The sequence below is a fragment of the Tamandua tetradactyla genome, chromosome 20 (assembly GCF_023851605.1).
Source record: "Tamandua tetradactyla isolate mTamTet1 chromosome 20, mTamTet1.pri, whole genome shotgun sequence".
NCBI lineage: Eukaryota > Metazoa > Chordata > Mammalia > Pilosa > Myrmecophagidae > Tamandua > Tamandua tetradactyla.
In genome coordinates, this window is record NC_135346.1 from 53,125,418 (window position 1) to 53,141,987 (window position 16,570).

The following is a 16,570-nucleotide window of genomic DNA, read 5'->3' on the forward strand; positions in this document are numbered from 1 at the left end:
TCAAGCATGATTTCCCTTAAATGGTTAAAATAAATTAATAAAAACTTTCCTTTTTTTATTTATTTAAAAGACATATTGACTTTCCTTCGATGTCATGTGTGATTTAGACTTTAATGACACCATTAAATCACTATCTTACCACACTGTCAAGTCAAGGTGAGTTAACTGATGATCTCCTGTCCAATTAACACACTTGAAGTGTATCACAGAGCGCTACGGATAGAGGTAGAAGGTTGGGGAAGAATTATGTAGGTAAGAAAAGCTTTTTTGTAAGACAGAAAGCAAACCTAGCCAGGCTGAAGGGTTTTGTTGGGTTTCATTTTGTTGTTAACTTAAGTCAAAAGTACATGATTTTTGGACAGATGAGTAAAAAATGTGGATTAAAATATAATAATAATAGTAATGGGGGACAAAGGGTAAAATAAATTGGGTACATGGAAATACTAGTGGTCAATGAAACAGAGAGGGGTAAGATGTATGGGATATATGTCCTTTTTCCTTTAATTTCTTTTTCTGGAGTGATGCAAATGTTCTCAAAAATGATCATGGTGATGAATACACAACTATGTGATGATATTGTGAGCCACTGATTATATGCCATGTATGGAATGTATGCATGTGAACACTTCTCAATAAAAAATATTTTTTTTAAAAAAAGTGCATGATTTTAAAAAGCCACAGTGAGGAGGTGAGAGGCAACAGGGGGTGAGAGGCAACAGGTTGAGATGTTTATAAAAAAGTTTAAAATATATTTGGCTCCCAAACCGCAAAGCGTTGAGGAGAGCACTGGTACAAAGTCACAGTGCTGGGAAAGCAAATGTTGCAGGGCCCCAGGGAGAAAGAAGGAATAATCTCTGAGGTGTGGCTGTGAAGGAAAGGCTGGACACTGGGTGGGGAATGGGTTTCAGAATCGTACCCTCCATTGATTCCTACCACATCATGTCTTCAATTCAACCTAGCTCTGAGTGAATTTTTTTTTCTTGATTTAAATTTCAAATGCATCATGCTGTAAAAGAGAAAGAAAATACTGTCTTCCTGTCCTTGTTTACTTTCTACCGCATCACAACAATGAATAGATAATAGATAGGGAACTTATCCTTGAAAAATTTGACAATAATGTCAACCCAAAGGATAGGTACTTGATTCCCTTTCCAAAAAGGCAGGATCCAGGTTTCCTTATTTTTGTGCCTCTCCTGGCTCCCTACTGTGCTGGGCTATTTGCTATTCCACTCCTCTGTGAAGGCCAAAGCTCTCAGGCCAAGGCATCTTTAAGTCTGCTACAGGAAGCTCTGGGACATATAATCTTTGGTGGCTCTGTAGATGACTGAAGAAGTGGCTCTGTAGATGACTTTCCCTTGTTCATATAGGCTGTAGAAGAAGCAATGTCTCTGCCATGAAACCAAGAGGAGAAATGGCCCTACCATGCCTAGAAGATTCCACCCAGCATAGCAAGCCAAAAGCCTTTAGATAGGTGAGAGATGATGCTTGAGCCACACACAAAGCTGCCCTCAATTTCTTAGGGAGCGGTCATGCTTTGCCTGTCCTCCATCCAAGTTAGAACAGCTAAGAGAAGGTATACGCCCGAAGAGTGAATTCAGAACTCCCCGCCCCCCCTAGCATCCTTAGGCAGACGTAGTCGACACTGGGCTGTGCCTTCTGTTCTAGATGGAGATATGGCTGGTGACCTCCTCTCTCCTTGGCACAGACAGCTGAGGCGCTGCTGCTAGAGTTCAAGGAGAGGGTGATATTTTCTAATCTTCTAAAGAAGTTTTTCTTTATCCTGGTTGGCATTAATCAATGCTTGCTTGGTTTCAATAAGTTCCTTTTGTAGTTGTTTTCCCTGCTGTCCAAAAGCCTCCACAATGGGCACCAGAAACACCTTTTCAGATGCTGAATTGAATGGATCGTTAGTCCTCTCAATTATGGAATTTGGAATGTTCTGGGGTGGAGAAATCCTATAACTGAAAATAGGATAACCTCAGGCTCACCTGAATTGGTTTAAAATCACATTCGGACTCTCTTCCCTTCCCCTCCACCATTGTACACCATGTCCCTCTGCCATCCCTCCATGCAAAGAAAATGTCCAATAGGTATTGTTTGGTGTATAGTTACCTAAAGCCTGTGTTTGGTGGGAGGCAGTAGAAACAAAACCAGTGAGGATGAAGGCTAACCCCTTAACTGCCAGAGCTCAGTCAGATTCCTGGACTCTCTGAAGGATTTTGTAGCTCTTGTCCATGCGATAAATGGCGTCCTAGATGTTAGTACTTCCGTTAAGTGGTGGTTTGGGTCATAGTGTCTTGAAATCCTCTCTCAGGAACTATGGCAGGGTCCTGTGGGATTTGGGTAAAAATCATCTCATATCCTTCACACTTCTGTTCATTGGGAGAAGGAAGACTTTTGCAAAATGAAGAACTGTGAACTTGTTGTCGTCCTCATATAAATATAAAGGAAAATGATGGAAGGGAAAAATAGTAGCAGCCCCTTTGGATTGCTTATGATTTCTGCAATCCTGTGTGAAAAAGAAATAGCAATACCTCAAAAAAAAAATGCCCCCAGGTGATAGACTTCAACCATTGCACATTATCATCCCAGCTGTGAAGAATTTACAAGTACTTATTATTTGCAGTTGTCCAGATTTCCTGTTTACAAGGATATATCGGGGATACGTTTCAGTGCATATGAACTAGAATTTAAGTCTTCTCTTTAGCTGTTCTGCAGGAATGGTTATCAATCTCATTGAGTTGTTTTCAACTCACTGGAATAATTAACCTAGTTTCTTTGACTTAAGACAAAAAGAAACAGGTTCTATTCACGTGACGGCTGCTTTTTTTACTGTATGTCTAGTCTGATCATCATTTTGCTATGGGTCTCAACTTTGACACCCCCTTTTTCATGGTTCTGAAAGTACTTTCTGTTTGTGAAATATACAAGGGAGAAATAGCGCCTCCCCATACATACTCACCCATAACATAAACACCTCCTTTTGACTCATTTATGTTTGTTTCCTCTCAGGCTAGTTCTGGAGGGTAATTTAAAGTATTGTGTTTTACTCTGCCAAAGCTGCCAGAATGCAACACACCAGAGATGGATTGGCTTTTAATAAAAAGGGATTTATTTAGTTAAAAATGTATGGTTTTTCAAAGGAAAGGCAGCTAACTTTCAACTGAGGTTCTTTCTTACATGGGAAGGCCCAGGGTGGTCTCTGCTGGCCTTCTCTCCAGGCCTCTGGGTTCCAACAACTTTCCCTGGGGTGATTCCTTTCTGCATCTCCAAAGGCCTGGGCTGAGCTGCATTTGCTGAGATGAGGTATGCTGAGCTGCTTGGGCTGTGCTACGTTGTCTCTCATTTAAGCACCAGCCAATTAAATCAAACATCATTTATTGCAGCTGGCATGCCTCCTAGCCGACTGCAGATGTAAGCAGCAACAGATGAGGTTCACGTACCATTGGCTCATGTCCCCAGCAATAGAATTAGGCACCTTCACCTGGCCAAGTTGGCACCTGAACCTAACTACCACATATTGCCATAGTATTATGAGAATTTTCTATTCCAAATTGTTACATTAAAGTTGTTTTCTTCATATCTAATAATTGCTTAAACTTCTACAATCAGTTATGGTAAAATCACAAAACTATGGAAGCAATTGAGATGAATTTTGTTGCACAAGCTAGTAAGATGCCATTTGGCTACTGGAGCACTAAAAGTTGTGTTGTTGCCTTGATTTACCATAATCATTATGAAGTGTTTCAGAGAGAATGTGTTGTGTTGCATAATCCTTTCCAGCCCTGGGACCGTCACCTCGTTGCTTCCCCTGCCTTTTGCTAGAACAGGAATATTCCCCTTCACCTCCTACAGTTTACACAAGGAGAAGTATGAGGGGAGAACCTCCGTAACAGTGAGGTTTTGACCAGACTTATGATGTGATCTTCCACCTGTGAAAGTTTCAATCGTATTCAGTGCTTCCACCTGTAGTAAGTATAGTTCCTACTATTTAAAACATTCCTGGTAGAGCTGAGAAAATTTGTTACTCGTTAGTGTATTCGTTTTTTACCAAGATGTAGCCTCAATCTTACAGCATTCCTTTGTGGAATGCTCTGCTGAAGAAACTTCTCCCTTGGCTAAATGTAAGTGGAAAGCCATGAGTTTTGATATATAAGATATGAAAGTCAAATTTGCACCTCCCCCCAAAAATCAAATATTTTTGTGGCTCAAAAGACTTTTTCAAAAAAGGTGAAGAGGCAGCCAACTCAATGGGAGAAAATAGTTGGAAATCATACATTGGATAAAGGTTTGATAACCTGTATGCATAAAGAAATCATACAACTCAACAACAAAAGAACAAGCAGGACAGGCAATGGTGGCTCAGTGGCAGAATTCTCACCTGCCATGCCGGAGACCTGGGTTCGATACCCAGAGCTTGCCCATGGAAAAAAAATGAGCAAACAACTCAATTATAAAATGAGCTAAAGATATGAATAGACCTTTTTTCTGAAGAGCAAATACAGATGGCTCAAAAGCGCATGAAGAGATGATGCTCATTCTTATTAGCTATAAGGGAAATGCAGATCAAAACTACAGTGAGGTACAACCACACACCTATAAGAATGCTACTGTTAACAAACAGGAAACTGCTAATGTTGGAGAGGATGTGGAGAAATTGGGACATTTATGCACAGCTGTTGGGAATATATAATGGTACATCCACTATCAAAGACAGTTTGGCCGTTCCTTAGGAAACTAAATAACTCAGTATATTCCCAGAAGAGCTGAAAGCAGTGACACAAACAAATGTTTGCACACCAATGCTCACAGCAGCATCATAGTTCTTGAATGAACTACTGCCAAGATATGAATCTTGTACAAAGAGTGCATAAGTTTGGGGTAAAAGGGGGAAACAGCTATTGCATGCTGTGGGCTATGTTTAACAGGAAAACATCAACAATATCACAGCAACACCAGGGGTACATAATGGAGGGGCGACAAGAGTTAAGAGGAGGTTTAGATTTCCTATTTGGCGAGGATGTGTTTATTGGTTATCATTCCCTTGGAAACAATGAAATTATCTAATATTGACAGTGTTGATGGACTGTTGACTTTGGACATTATATATGATGCCCAATGAATGGAGGTGGCTGAAGGATGCACTGGACTGAAGTAGACTGGCAAACAATAGTGTATACGCATGATTGAATATTGTGCTGCTACACAAAGGAACGAAGTTGTAAGGCATGGAACATTGTGAATGAACATGTGGGACATTTGGTGAGGCAAAATAAGCCAGAAACAAAAGAGCAAATATTGTATGGTCTCATTTAGAAAATGCTTATAAGAAAACAGCGGCCTAGACTGTAAGCTCTTATAGCAGTCACATTTAATCCAGAGTGGTAATTGGTATTTCTAGAGTTCGAGAGGCTGTTTTATATATGTATATCCTGGTATTTAGAAATAAGAATGAAGTCAATCCGGTCAGAATTTAGGTAATTCAGAATACAAGGGTAAAGAAGACATTGTCTATATTTTAGAATCTCCTTTGAGACCAAAGGAAGAAAGGTTTATTTTGTCCAGAGACTAAATTTTCTTTAGCACATCATCGAACTCAACCTGTCTGGATAGATCATTTAAGCAATCCAAACACAGGGGGCCCAGAATAAGAATGAAGACCTTTAATCCTGCATAGCTTAATGTAATGCCTAGACAAATCCCAGATTATATTAAGCAGATAGCTTTAAAGTACTGGCAAAGCCCCTTGAGAGATGGGAGAAAAATATGAAACTATTAAACTTTACTACCAGGGAACCCCTGATACTGTGTCAAACATTAGGGACACCCAAATCAATAGCCCAAGCCCTTGATATTGAGGCTTACTCTTGAGAAGCTTATGTATGTAGGAGAGAAACTTAGCCTACCTTTAGGTATGCCTAAGAGTTACTTCCAGAGGACCTCTTCTGTTGCTCAGATGTGGCTTCTCTCTCTCTCTCTCTCTCTCTCTCAGCCCAATTCTGCAGGTGAAATCATTGCCCTACCCTCTATGTGGGACAAGACATCCAGGGGTGAAAGTCTTTCTGGTAGCATGGGAAATAACTCCCAGGGATGAGCCTGGCCCTGGCACTGGGATCAACAATGCCATCCTGACCAAAAGGTGGGAAAGTAGTTTAACCAATAAGGTATCAGTGGCTGAGAGAGTTCAAATACAGTCAAGAGGTCACTCTGGAGGTCACTCTTATGCAAGCTTCATTCAGACATTGCCACCTATCATAACTTACTAAACCCCAACCAAAGCCATTCCTGCCTATCCTAAAGAACATGTAGGGTGTTATATAAGATTCTACAAAGGTTCCATGCATTAGGGAAACTTTAAAGAAACCTACGGTCTCCAGATGGGTCCCTGGACCCAATAAGTCCTGAAATGCAGAGGGCCCAGCCTCTCCAGACCATCAACTAGTTCCATCTCTCTAACCCATATTATCAACAGCCCCTTCCAACATGAAAAAGTTAGAATGGGCATAGCTCAAATACCTCTAAAGAGTGGAAGAAAGATCAAAGGTGATGGTGGAGTTATACAGAGAGGGTAGGGTTTAACAAATGAGCATGATTGCTGAATCATTATATTGCTATTTTTTTTAGTGTCCAGTAACTTAGAGCAGCTAGAAGCAAAAGCCTAACATTGTAGAATTGCAACTTATATGAAACTCTGAAATCTGTTTTAGAGCTAACTGTGGCCGTGCTTTGAAATATATTGCTTGTTTGCATGTATGTTATTTTTCACAAAAAAGAAAAAAAAAGTTGATTATGATGATGAATGCACAATTTTATGGTGATATTGTGAACCATTGATTGTATACTTTGGATAACTCACGGTATGTGAATATATGATATATATCAATAAAAAATAAATAATTTTAAAAATCATCAAGCCAATATATGCTGAGGGCAACAGCAAGAGTGAGAGTGAGAGTGAGAGCATGCCCATCAGAGAAAGCCACACCACCCAGAGGTGTGAAGATGAACAATCTAAAGACAAATAAACCTTGGAGCCAGGTATCGCTTAGTTAGGAAGGGTGTGATGACGCTGCAGATAAGACAGGGCATTTAAGGCCTGCAAAATAGCGTAGGAAGAGATACAGAAGGTGAAAGAGTGCAGCATGACCCGGGAACACAAGTGGTGTGAAGCAGCTAGAGCAGAAGTGCCAACGGAGCAGAAGAAAGAGATGATGCAGGTGAAGACTGCAAAAGCCAGATCACAAAGGATGCTTCATGTATCCACAATGGTTCTGTTTCTGTTTTCTTAATGTTGTCTATTGTGAAAATATAATTATACAAAAAAAGCAATGAATTTCAGAGTACATTGTAACAAGTAGTTATAGAACAGATTTCAGAGTCTGGTATGGGTTACAGTTACATAATTATAGGTTTTCCTTCTAGCTGCTCCAAGACACTGGAGACTCGAAGAAATTCTATATAATATTCAGCAGTCATACTCATTTGTTAAATCTTATCTTCTCTATTATAACTTCTCCTCTTCCTTTGATCCTTCCCCCAATCTCTAGGGGTATTTGGGCTCTGCCCATTCTAACTTTTTCATGATGGAAAGAGGTCAATAATATGGGATGGGGGGATAGAACTATTTGATGTTCTTGGAGAGGCTGGCACCTCTGGGATTCAGGATTTATCTTGCTTAGGAACCCATCTGGAGGTTATAGGTTTCTAGAAAGTAATCTTAGTGTGAGAAATTTTGTAGTACCTCAGACAGAGCCCTAGGAGTTTTTAGGGTTGACAGGAATGTTTTGGTTGGGGGTTGGCAAACCTGTAATTAGCAATATCTAGCTGAATCCAGCATAAGAGTAGCCTCCAGAATACCCTCTCAACCCTATTTGAACTCTCTTAGCCACTGATACCTTATTTTGCTCTATTTCTTTTCCCACTTTTAGTCTGGAAGGCAATGTCGATCCCATGGTGCCAGGGCCAGCCTTATCCATGGCAGTCATGTCCCACGTTGTTAGAGAAGCTTTACCTGGCATCCATCATTTTGTTACAGCCCACTGAGTGTACTTTCCTGTTCCTTGGCTTTAAGTGACTTGCTTTGGCCTAAAGATGCTAGCAGACATGAAGAGAGCAAAGGCTAAAAATTTCTCTCCAAGGTTAAGATTGACGTCTTGTCTTCCTGCCTTTTGTCATGAGCAGTCACCAATCCTAGGAGGATAAGTCATATGGGACAGATCCAAAACTCAACACACAGCCTAGTGCCAAGCACAGTAGGCCCAGCCAAGATCAACAATGCCCTAAGCAACCTGCAAGTGCATGAGCAAATACAATAAGTGCTTATTGCTGTTTGCCACACCACTAATATTTTGTGGTAATTTGTTACACAGCAAATGCTAACAGATATAGCCTTATATGCTTAGGTAAGACAATTGGAATTTATCCTGGAAACAGATGAAAATCATTTAATAATATTATGAGGAGGACTAAGATAGTCCTCTCATAGTCTTCCCAGCTAAAATCTGGGGTGAGAATTTTACCCACAGGCAGTTCCGTGAAATTCACCACCAGCTGTCTTTACATCTAAAAAATACATACTAAATCCTTTTTGATAAACTGACAGAATCATCTGTCTCTGCTCCACCATTCCCTCTGCGTGGAAAAACTTTCCCCACCTCAGCCACCTAGCAGATTTTTCTACTTCAAGCATCCTCTTCAAAGCCTTCATAGCACCTTGCCCCAATCTGGATTAGAAGCACCAACAAATATTATGCTGTTGGTGTGACATCTCATCTTTGAGACTGTGAGCTCCTTGAGAAAAGGACAATGTCTCTTTTCCCTTTAGTTCCCAGCACCTAGGACAGTGCCTGGGATACAGTAGGCATGGTAAATGTTTTTTGGTTTTGTTGTGTTTTTTTAACTAATAAAATAAACATTTAATTAATGAAAATCTGAAAAATGTGTATATCAAAACAAATGTGTAATTAATGTTAAATTTTAAACTTTGAAGACTGACTGTATCACATGATTCAATTTTTTAAACTTTATATAACAATTATAATTACAAATAGAAAACAGAACTATTTCGGTACTAACAACTGCTTATACAAGGAAACTTAACAGTAGTAAAATGCAAATATGTAAGATGCTTATCTTTGGTTCTTATGGAAAAAGAACTAAGTCAACTTCTTTTTTTTACAAAAAATAAGATGGTAATTGCAACATTCTTAATGATTGTTCTTGTAATTCTTTAAATGTCATCAGTCATAATGACAATGAACTCCTCTTGATTATTTCCTGATCACCACATTTATCAAATTTGTCTATTATAGCCTGAAATTTTTCATCACTCATATTTTCACCCAATTCTCAAGCAACACATCACAAATTACTCAAGCTTATTTTACCTGAACCATCATTATTGAATAGATTATATGTCTTCAATATTTCCATTCTGTCAATCCCTGTCTTTTGACTGGAGAGTTTAATCCATTTACATTTAAAGTCACTACTGATAATACAGGACTTTCTTCTGCCATTTTGTTATTCAGCCTCTGTAGGCCTCATGCACTTTTTTGTCCCTCACTTGTGTTAAAGCCCACTTTTATAACTCCATTTTTTATGTTGTACCATAGTGAATGCCTTCACACTTCTATCTGGACATATTTTTCACTTCTCTTCCCTGTGGTTACCATGGGGTTAAAATTTAACATCCTAAATATACAACAATCTTATTTAGTTTGATACCACACTTAACTTCATTAGCATGCACATATAATTTTTCTATATACCTCTGTCCCCCCACCAATTTTTGTACTTGTTACCACTTATATCTTTGTACATTACATATCCAAAAACCTAGATTTATCATTACTTTTTATGAATTTTCATTTTAGCAACTGAAAGAAGTACGAAGTGGAGTTACATACTAAGTAATACAATACAATAATACTGGCATTTAAAATTACCCAAGTGGCTACTTTTGCCATAGGTCTTTATTTCTTTAGGCAGCTTTGAACCACTGTCTAGTGTCTTCTCCTTTCAGTCTGAAGAACTCCCTTTAGCATTGTTTTAGGGGTGGACTTGCCCCTCAGCTTTTATCTGAAAATGTCTTGATCTCACCCTCATATTTGAAAGGGAGTCTCACTGGATGTAAAATTCTTGGCTGGAAATTGTTTTCCTTCAACACCTTATTCCATCCCATTGCCTTCTTGTCTCTGTGGTTTCTGATGAGAAATCAGCACCAATCTAATTGGGACTCCCTTCTATGTAGCATAAGGAAACTTGCAGCTTTCAGAACTCTCTCCTTGTCCTTTGCATTCAATAGTATAGTCAATATATGACAGTGTATATTTATCTTCATGTTTATCCTCTTTGGTGTTCTCTGGACTTCTTACATGTGCATAATCATGTCTTTTGCTAAGTTTGGGACATTTTCTGTTATCATTTCTTTGACTATTCCTTCTGCCCCTTTCTCCCTTTTTTCTACTTCTGCACCTCCCATCATGCATATATTGGTGCACTTGATGGTTACCCATAGTTATCTTAGGCTTTTTCCACTTTTAATATTTCTCTTTTCTTTCTGACCCTCAGCCTGTCTCATTTCAAGTCTCTTATCTTCAAGTTCACTAATTCTTTCTTCTGCCACCTCCAGTCTGCTCTTGAAACCCTCCTGGGCATTTTTCATTTCAGTTATCATAGTTTTCAACTCCAGTAGTTCTGTTTGATCCTCTTTTTGAGATTTCTATCTTTTTACTTAGATTGTCATATTGTTCATTCATTGTTTTACTGATATCTTTCATTCTTTCTCTGTATTTTCCTTCATCTTCTTGAGCATTTTTAAGAGGATTTTCTTTAAAAGCTTTTATTGGTTTGTCTACATTCTCATGTACTTTGTTGGTGTTTTTTGTCTCCTCTTCCTCTGGATGGGCCATTATTCCTGTTTCTTTGTCTTGTACTCTTGTTGCACGTTGTACATTTTAACTTTTAAAATGTTAACTCTGGGGGTTGCTTCCTGGGATGTCTGCTTCTTGATTTTTGTAACTATCTGCTGCTATGACCGAGATTTTCTTGAGCTTCAGCCTTTCAATCAAGAAGGTCTGCCCAAAGTGAATGCACTGTGCAGGGTTTTCCCCATCTTTCTGGGCCTCTGTTAAGCTATCTTGGAGTTCTTGTTTACAGGAGTTTGGTTGACCCCTCTCTTTCCAAAGAAAGAGACCTCCTTCTCCCAGGTATTTGACACTGGCAGGTTTTTATCCCAGACTATCTTGCCTCTATAGTTTTTGCTGAATTATTAGAATTATAGGGCAAATTCTAGGTAGAGGGTCACCCCAGAGAGGACTTTGCAAGTCAGTCTTTCACAGCCAAAACAGGATAAGAGACCCACGAAGTGGGCACATATCAGCTCCAAAGTGCCCTGGAAAAAGGCTCAGGAAGGACTCCAACATTTCCTCTGACAGCAGCTCAAAGTGGAACTTTACCAGCCTGCCCAGCATTTGGACCCCTTCAGATAACTGTTCCCCACAGCCCTGAAGAAGCACTGTCTCTTTAAATCTCCACCACCTCCACCCTATGTATAAAAGTTGAAACAATAGATACCCTCAGAGCTGGGATCCAGTGAACCAAATTCACTAATCAAAAGCCATTATAAATGATTGGCAGTGCCCTCCCCTGTTCTTGGGGAAGAGGATTTTTATGTCCCTTTCTGTGACCAGCCACTAGCCAGAGTCTGGACTCCATGGAAGCCTGCTGCAAGAGTGGGGAATGGAAGCCAGTAACTGCCATGCAGAAAGAGTAATTTAAAGTTATTTTCCATAATATATCTGCCTCTTTCTCTTGCTCTTCCCTGGATGCTATGCAATATTCTTCTGACTTCTGAAGTTTCAAAATACCTATTTCAGACAGTTCCTGCCTGTTTAATAGTTGTTTTGCCAGGAGGACTAACTCCGGAACTCCCTACTCTGCAATCTTCCCCAAAAGTCACCTTTTGGGGAGAAGCTTGTTGAATGAATGAATGAACTCACACACAGCTCCTGACACAACACATGGCTGCCAGTATTTGTCCTAATTTATCCCCTCACCTGTTATGTCTTTCTTTTCCCATTTAGAATCACAAACTCCCTTCCATTTGCTACCCAACCTCTGCTACAGTAACCTCTTTATTCTAATTTAATAATACCTAGATTATGGACAGAGTGACATAAAGGAAACCCATGAGTCAAAATATCTATGGCAGGAAAAATACAGGTGACCTATAAAGTAACTCACCAGCTTTCCTGAAGACTTCATGTTTGGACCTTATAAATCACTGTGCCTGTCCTGTACAGGCTGGGCCAACCTCACTGCAGCAATCTGCCCATCTTTAAGAGGCCTGGTGGCACAATGGTTTGTTGATGCAGGTTACTTATACAGAATTTCCCATGTCAATCTTGGTGTAAAAATGGAGGTGATGTCATTAAGTGGTGAAACAACTATCATCTGTTGAAAACCCTAAGCAGCCTCAGTGACAGAGCCACATTTGCTTATTTATACCAGGGTGTAAGGATTGTAAGACGAATGCTGAAGCTGTGCTACCAAGACTAGGAGTTTTAAAAACGTTCATACCCTCAGACCCAGGAACCATTTCCTTTCTAGGAATCTGTCTTAATAAAATCATCAGGAAGACACAGAGAGATACACAGAAAACTATGCTCATAGTTCAGTTTTTGGAGTGGTATTCAGAAAAGGAAAAAAGTACAAACTTTTTGTACTACCTAACACAGCCGGGGATGGGAAAGCAAACTGGATTATATCCACATAGTGCAGTGTTTTAAAGTGATTAAAAATGATCTTTTGATCCCCTCACCTCCCTTTCCCTCTCCTTCCCTTCCTGATTAATCAGTCAAAAAGCCCTTAGGTACAGCCAGCTAAGTAAGTGTCTGCACAGGGTGGGGGTGGGGTGGGAATGTCAAGCCTGGGCCAGGTGAGTGGCATGTCTAATGGGTGGTGGTGGTGGCAGAGGTGCCTGGCCCAGGTGTTGAAGCATGAGCATCTGTGTAAGAGGGTGGGCTGGGATAGGGTGACTCATCAGGTGGGCTGGGAAAGGGACCCATGCAGGGAAGTAGCTGTGGCAGCAGCCTGGTTCAGGGAGTTTGGAGCCTGAGAAGGTTGAGGAGAGTGTCTGTGGGGGGCCCCAGCATGGGATACTGGAGCCTGACTGGGATGAAGAGGACCTCATATGGGGAGTAAAGAGATGCAAACCAGTACATCAGGTTAGAACCATAGGGGGATTAGGTGGTTGTTCATGTGACTGGGGGTAGGTGGCACTGATAAAGAGATTGGTTACTTACAGGAGGATTAAAAAAAAGTAAATTCACTTGGGTTTCTCATTGTCAGAGAAGAGTTTTGCAGATATAGGATAACAAAAACCTAGAACAAATCTGTGTTACTGGATTGGAGTTGGAAATATTGGTGTGGGTGCATGGTTTAAATAAATAGATGATGGATAGATAGATGCAAGATGGAGAAGTAAGCATAACTGTGTGTGTGTTTGTGTTTACATATATTTCCTGGCCCTTTCCAGAGAGCTCCTGGGAGCCACCATAGGTCAATAGCAATGAGCAAACCTAGCAGGCAGGTCTTGGTTTCTAAATGCCATTATCTACCAAAAGGAACCAGGAGCATCTACAGTTAATAAACAAATTCAACAAAGTTGCAGAGTGTAAGATCAATGCACAAACATCGATTCTGTTTCTGTATAGCAGCAATGAGCAATCCAAGATGGAAATCAAGAATACAACTTAATTTCCAATAGCATCTAAAAAAATGAAATACCTAAGAATAAATTTAGCCAAGGATTTGAAAGACTTGTATGCTGACAATTACAAAAAAACTGCTGAAAGAAATTAAAGAAGACCTACATAATATTCATGAATCAGAACACTTAACACTATTAAGATATAATACTACCCAAACTGACATACAGGTTCTATGTGATCCCAATCAAAATTTCAGCAGCTTTTTAGCAAAAATGGAAAAGCCAGTTGTGAAATTCACATGGAATGACAAGGGACCCTAAATAGCCCACTCAATCTTGAAAACAGAGATCAAAGTTAGAAGAATCACACATTCCAATTTCCAGACTTACTACAAAGCTACAGCAATAAAAACAGTGTGGAACTGGCATAAGGACAGACACAGATACCAAGAGAATAGAATTGAAGGTTCAGAAATAAACCCACATATCTATAGCCAATTAATTTTGATAAGTATGCTGTTTCAATTTGCTAAAGCTTCCAGAATGCAATATACCAGAAATGGGTTGGCTCTTTCAATGGGGATTTATTAGGTTACAAATTTACTTTTCTAAAGCCATGAAAATGTCCAAATTAAGGCATCAAGAGGAAGATACATTCTCAGAGGAAAGGCTGCTGACATTCGGGTTCCTCTCTAACGTAGTACAGCACATGACAACATCTGCTGGTCCTTCTCCCTGAATTTGTTTAAAAGACTTTCTCTCCCCTCCAGAGATTTTCTCTGCATTTCATCTCTTAGCTTCTTTGAGCTCTCTGAGTTTCATCTGTCATTTATTCTGTCATACAGGACTCAGTAAGTGGATTAAGACCCACCCTGAATGGACTGGGTCACATTTCCATGGAAAAAACCTAATCAAAAGGTCCCACCCAACGAAAGTTCTGCCCCCAGAAGGATGGATTAAAAATATATAGTCTTTCAGGGGTTACATAATAGATTAAAACCATCACAGGTACCAAGTCCACTCAATAGGAAAAGTCTCTTCAACAAATGGTGCTAAAAAAAACAGGATTTTCACATGCAAAATGTAAAATTGGACCCCTACCTCACACCATATACAAAAAATAACTCAAAATGTATCAATAACCTAATTAGAAGAACAAAAACCAGAAAGTTGTTAGGAAAAATCTGGGGGAATTTTTATGACCTCTTACTTGGCAACAGATTCTTAGTACATCCCAAAGCATGGGTGTACTAATTTGGAAGTGTCGTGCACCCCAGAAAAGTCATGTCTTTTAATCCTGATTCAATATTGTAGGGCAGAAACATTTTGATTAGATTATCTCCATGGAGAAGTGACGCTCCCTGTTGTGGGTGTGAATTTTGGATTAGATTACTTCCCTGGAGATGTGGCATGCCTTTTGATTAGATGGAGATGTGATGCCCGGCTGACAGAGGTTTTCTGGACAGCATCAGTCTTTCCTGCCTGAAGGTAACCTCTTGTTGGTGCCTTAATGTGGACATTTCAATGGCCTCAGAACTGTAAAGCTGTAATGTAATAAATTCCCTTTATAAAAGCTGTTCTGTTTCTGCTATTTTTGCATTCTGGCAGCTTTATCAAACCAAAACAATGGGCAATTAAAAATGGAGAAATAAGACAATCAAAATAGAAAATGTTTATACATCAAAGGGCATCATCAAGAAAGTGTAAAGATGGGCGGGCCGCGGTGGCTCAGCGGGCAAGAGTGCTTGCCTGCCGTGCCGGAGGACCCCGGTTCGATTCCCGGCCCCAGCCCATGTAAAAAACAAACAAACAAACAAAATATAATAATAAAACAAGAAAATGTTTAAAAATGTTTCCCTTTCTTCCTCCCTTCCTTCCTTCCATCCTTCCTTCCTTCTCTGTCTTTCCTTCCCTTCCTCCCTCTCTCTTTAAAAAAAAAAAAAAAAAAAAAAAAAAAAAAGAAAGTGTAAAGAGAATGCCCCTGACCAGGGTCCCAACAACTCCAGTGGTGGGAAGGCCCTCGGTATCCACCCCCAACCCTGGCTTACAGCACCCGGCAAGCACTGGCTTTGCCACGAAGATGCCCAAGAGGAAGTTCAGCTCCGTCCAAGGCATGGGGAAGGAGGAGCCCAAGCTGAGGTCAGTGTGACTGTCAGCTAAACCTGGTCTTGTGAAAGTGGAAATAAATCCAAAAAGGGCAGTGGGAAAAGATAAATCTTCAGACAAAAAAATTGCAACCCAAAGGGAAAAGGGGAGCAAAGGGAAAACAAGCTGAAGTGGCCAACCAAGAAACTAAAGATTTACCTGCAGAAAATGGAAAAACTAAAAATGAGGAGAGTCCAGCCTCTGGTGAAGAAGGAGAGATACAAGCCAAGTCTGATTAATATCATATACATGTCTTATTCATTGTCTCTGTTTCTCCCATCTCATATAATCCAGAGGAATATTGTTATCAACTATTTTGTAAATGTAAGTTTTTTTAGTAACTCTGGAAGAAACATTTTTAAGAAGGAGATTGAAATCCAACCCCATTCCATTTTTTAAGTGTAAATGCTTTTTTTTAAGAGGGGAAATCACTTGCTGGTTGTTTATTTTTTGATACAACCAGAAAATAGTGGGTTATTGGCTTATAGGAGGCTTTAACTGTCTTGGATGTCACCTTAATGTTCCATAGCGTGGGGGGTGGCCATTTTTATGCCCTGTAATACAATGCACACTAAATAATGATTTGGAATCACAGGCATGCATTTAATGCATGTTGAACACTTTAAGTTACTTCTGTTGCCATGTTTTTAGTAGAATTCTTTCTTAAACTGCTCCCTAATCTTGGCTCTCCCTGTCAGAATTGTGTGTACT

General features: G+C 39.8%; 1 pseudogene; it reads left to right on the forward strand.

Moving 5' to 3' along the window:
* The first annotated feature begins 15,794 nt into the window (after positions 1-15,794).
* LOC143664606 (non-histone chromosomal protein HMG-14 pseudogene) lies at positions 15,795-16,098 on the forward strand (annotated as a pseudogene).
* Positions 16,099-16,570: the final 472 nt, after the last annotated feature.